Source organism: Littorina saxatilis, linkage group LG7, assembly GCF_037325665.1.
Source record: "Littorina saxatilis isolate snail1 linkage group LG7, US_GU_Lsax_2.0, whole genome shotgun sequence".
Taxonomy (NCBI): Eukaryota; Metazoa; Mollusca; class Gastropoda; order Littorinimorpha; family Littorinidae; genus Littorina; species Littorina saxatilis.
This window is the reverse complement of record NC_090251.1, coordinates 39,223,278-39,228,163: the sequence shown is the minus strand read 5'-3', so window position 1 is coordinate 39,228,163 and position 4,886 is coordinate 39,223,278.

The following is a 4,886-nucleotide window of genomic DNA, read 5'->3' as shown; positions in this document are numbered from 1 at the left end:
GGCGGGAGCTCAGAGGCCTTTTATAGCGTCTTCATCTTCGGTGCCCTCCTCCGCGGACTTAGTCGCACGGCTGCTGTGCGAGCAGGCGTCATTTTCTGACTATACAGCGTCCGTTCGGATGAAGGCGGGCGAACAGCGTCAGAATTAATTACGTGCATGCCTTGGGTCTGACGTGAAACTGAAGGTGCCGTCTTCAATTCAACCCACACGCTACAACTTACATACATAGATATAATTATGTGTTTATATACCGAGAGGCATAAATTCCGCAAACTGAACTTTAAAAAATCACAAAAAATCAACTCAGTGGTGAATGTTTTCAATGTTTGAATATTTTATTTATTGGCCATTTTAGTGTTTATAAACCTTCGCTTTATTGATTTTTAATAGAACATCATGAAATGACAATTTTTCAAAAAAAGTGACTGAGTCCAAGCGCAATGATTTCGGAAAACGTTCAGTGTTCATCAGGTTCAATGCTTTGGCCAGCTCTAAGCATCCCAATCGCTTGCTGTCTCTCTCCTTCATCAAGTCGTGGCATGATTGCGATATCTGATACAGCCAAACAGCCAGTTGCATTTTATAGGGCCACACACTATCTTTTTTACGTTATTGTCTCCCGTTCAGCCCATTGTCTTTATTAGCACAGTGAGCTGTGGCTGGATCAGCAATACTGCAAAGCGCACGCTGACAGCGTGAAACATTTGCTCCGACACTCAAGATGTCAATTACAAATTACAGGTTCAATCTGATTTTCGTTTGAGAGCAAAATCGTTCAATGCACTATTTGCAGAATTTATGCCTTTCAGTATCTATCAGGGCCGGACCCAGGGGGGGGGGGGGGGGGGGTTCCAGGGGTTCCGGAACCCCACCCCTGGAAAAAGCATGTACCTTGCTTTGAGTGGGGTTTATTTTTTACTAGTTTTAGCACCAAAACAATGCTGCTCTTAACCCTCAAAACAAGGCCCAGAATGCACCAGATTGCACAGATTTTAACCGTTTTTCAAAAATGTTCCGGGGGAGCATGCCCCCGGACCCCCCTAGTTTGCCGGCGCGCGCCTGCAAAGCTCGCCACTTCGCTGATTTGCCCCCCCCAAAAAGGAGGAACCCCCCCCCCCCCTTACAACTCATTTGGTCCAGCCCTGTATATTTACCATGATTTACATCCAGCTTTTCGCATTCGGTTCAGTAAAGACCCTTTCCTTCCCGTAAACACCGTAGATCTCCCGAGGCCTTTAATTTGGACATTGGACAACAGCATCCCTTCACAAGGTCACATACCAAAAATGGACAGCTTAGGTGCTCTCTGTACGCAGTGAGTTTTTTTATTGTAAATCGTTATAGTAAAATCCCCCGAAAGCGGCGTATGGCTGCATAAATGGCGGGGTAAAAACGGTCATACACGTAAAAAACCCACTCGTGCACAGTCAAGAATGAACGTGGGAGTTTCAGCCCATGAACGAAGAAGAAGAAGAAGAAGAAGAACTTGAGAAGAAGAAGAAGAAGAAGAAGAAGAAGAAGAAGAAGAAGAAGAAGAAGAAGAAGAAGAAGAAGAAGAAGTAGTTATCGTAAAAGCAGCATATGGCTTTTTAAGAAATGAATACGTCACAAAACTCCAATTCACCACAGCAAGCAGTCAAGGTGTTCATGTTGGGTATGTGACCAAGTGGAGGGCTGGTCTTATCCCATGTAAAAGCCTAGCAAGGTCTGAAATGGTGAGCTGAAATGTTTTCACGGGAAGGATCGACTGATACTTTTGACTGATACTGGCTTCCACAATATGTTAAACGTCTCCGTTTCTGGGTGTCCGGTATATAGGAACACTACTACCACCAACGCTGATACAATCATGTACTACCAACAACACTACGACTACTACTACTTCTGCCATCATCAACAACATCAAAAACAGCATCTTCATCATCATCATCATCATCATCATCAGAGACATACAGAGATCTATGTCTCTGTCATCATCATCATCATCATCATCATCATCATCATCATCATCATCATCATCATCACTGTGACCATCATCGTCATCGTCACCATCATGTCAAAACACTTTCGACTCAACAATCTGCCATTAATAATGTGCTGAACATCTGCCGTTCTCAACCGCTTCTATCAAGTTCAATCTACTATATAATACTGGTAGGATTTTCGGTGGTTTTTCGATTCCTGTGACCAAACCGCGCGGATTTGTGCCTTCTCCTTCGGTTGCTATGCCAACGTGACCCAGGAAATCGATTCCGCTAGGTCCCGACTTCCAATTTTGTCCACGAACAAAGTTTGAAGAGGTTTGTCTCGCAAATTTCAGCAGACAACAGTGAACTTTGACCTGAACTTTGACATCGCGGCGAAAGAGATCTGTGATTGGTTCTTCTTCAACTTTCGGTTCGACTAAACACGCGACCGCACCTCAGACGAACCTAGCTGTGTGTTTTATTTCTCTACCCCAGACGAACCTAAAATAATAAGAAGATAGATAGATCTGTTTATCTGTTAATGGAACTCCAAAATATTCCATAGATTTGTTTACTAAACAGTTCGAAACATTATCACCTGATAAGTCGCCGTATAACCTTATAGGTTCCAGCGACTAAATATTTTCCCCCGGTTCAACCATAGACATGTACGTCATCATGATCTCCCCTTAATTTGACCGTTATTTTGGCTGTCTTAGTGAAATGGTAAGATATATCTCTATGTTTTTTACATGTAAGTGTTCGGAAAAAATACAGTTATAGCAGCTATGTACAAAAATAAGCAGCATATGCTCTTTTCGCCAAAGTAAAGTCCTTTTTTCTTCTGGTTTCTTATATGTGTCACAGCACACCGCAAGCTTTTAGGCGAATAGCAAGTGAGTGGTATATATATATCATCAATTTTATAGTAGGTAACGGTGTAAAATACTTACCATGTTCATGTCCGTTATACGTTTTCAATATTCCATATGTGTCATGTGTCATTTAATTGTGTGTTGCTTGATGCCATGTATGTATGTGTGTGTGTGTGTACATGACTTTATATAAGCATGGATGGATGTGTGCACTCGATTGTGTGTGTGAACCATGTATATATTTTCTGTTGTCAATGTTGTCAATTAGATATGTTATACTATGCGTTTGAATCATTAAGTATTTTAGACGTCATACTTTTTTTCGTATCTTCACGATGGCTTTTTACCCGTTTAAATTTTAATGCTTCCAACTTTCAAAGCGCTGCACGGCTGGGAAGAGATGCGCACTTTTATCACTGTTGTTCATGTAGACGTAATCATGGATTCATGCAAACGTCATACCTGCTGTATTTTATTTTGTTTGTTTGTATAGTCGCGTGCGGTCGCGCAGTCTTTTTGGTCAGTTCCGATTACCTCCCATTGATGCGAAAACCTATATGACTGTTTTTTGTTATTTTTCTCTCTGTTAATTCACCAGTGGCTATGTAACATGTGTTATACCTTATAGGTTCCAGCGACTAAATATTTTCCCCCGGTGCAACCATAGACATGTACGTCATCATGATCTCCCCTTAATTTGACCGTTATTTTGGCTGTCTTAGTGAAATGGTAAGATATATCTCTATGTTTTTTACATGTAAGTGTTCGGAAAAAATACAGTTATAGCAGTTATGTACTAAAATAAGCAGCATATGCTCTTTTCGCCAAAGTAAAGTCCTTTTTTCTTCTGGTTTCTTATATGTGTCACAGCACACCGCAAGCTTTTAGGCGAATAGCAAGTGAGTGGTATATATATATCATCAATTTTATAGTAGGTAACGGTGTAAATTACTTGCCATGTTCATGTCCATTATACGTTTTCCATATTCCATATGTGTCATTTAATTGTGTGTTGCTTGATGCCATGTATGTATGTGTGTGTGTGTGTACATGACTTTAAATAAGCATGGATGGATGTGTGCACTCGATTGTGTGTGTGAACCATGTATATATTTTCTGTTGTCAATGTTGTCAATTAGATATGTTATACTATGCGTTTGAATCATTAAGTATTTTAGACGTCATACTTTTTTTCGTATCTTCACGATGGCTTTTTACCCGTTTAAATTTTAATGCTTCCAACTTTCAAAGCGCTGCACGGCTGGGAAGAGATGCGCACTTTTATCACTGTTGTTCATGTAGACGTAATCATGGATTCATGCAAACGTCATACCTGCTGTATTTTATTTTGTTTGTTTGTATAGTCGCGTGCGGTCGCGCAGTCTTTTTGGTCAGTTCCGATTACCTCCCATTGATGCGAAAACCTATATAAGAAGATAGATAGATCTGTTTATCTGTTAATGGAACTCCAAAATATTCCATAGATTTGTTTACTTAATTTTTAAAAGATAAGTTCGAAACATTATCACCTGATAAGTCGCCGTATAACCTTATAGGTTCCAGCGACTAAATATTTTCCCCCGGTGCAACCATAGACATGTACGTCATCATGATCTCCCCTTAATTTGACCGTTATTTTGGCTGTCTTAGTGAAATGGTAAGATATATCTCTATGTTTTTTACATGTAAGTGTTCGGAAAAAATACAGTTATAGCAGTTATGTACAAAAATAAGCAGCATATGCTCTTTTCGCCAAAGTAAAGTCCTTTTTTCTTCTGGTTTCTTATATGTGTCACAGCACACTGCAAGCTTTTAGGCGAATAGCAAGTGAGTGGTATATATATATCATCAATTTTATAGTAGGTAACGGTGTAAATTACTTGCCATGTTCATGTCCATTATACGTTTTCCATATTCCATATGTGTCATTTAATTGTGTGTTGCTTGATGCCATGTATGTATGTGTGTGTGTGTGTACATGACTTTAAATAAGCATGGATGTGTGCACTCGATTGTGTGTGTGAACCATGTATATATTTTCTGT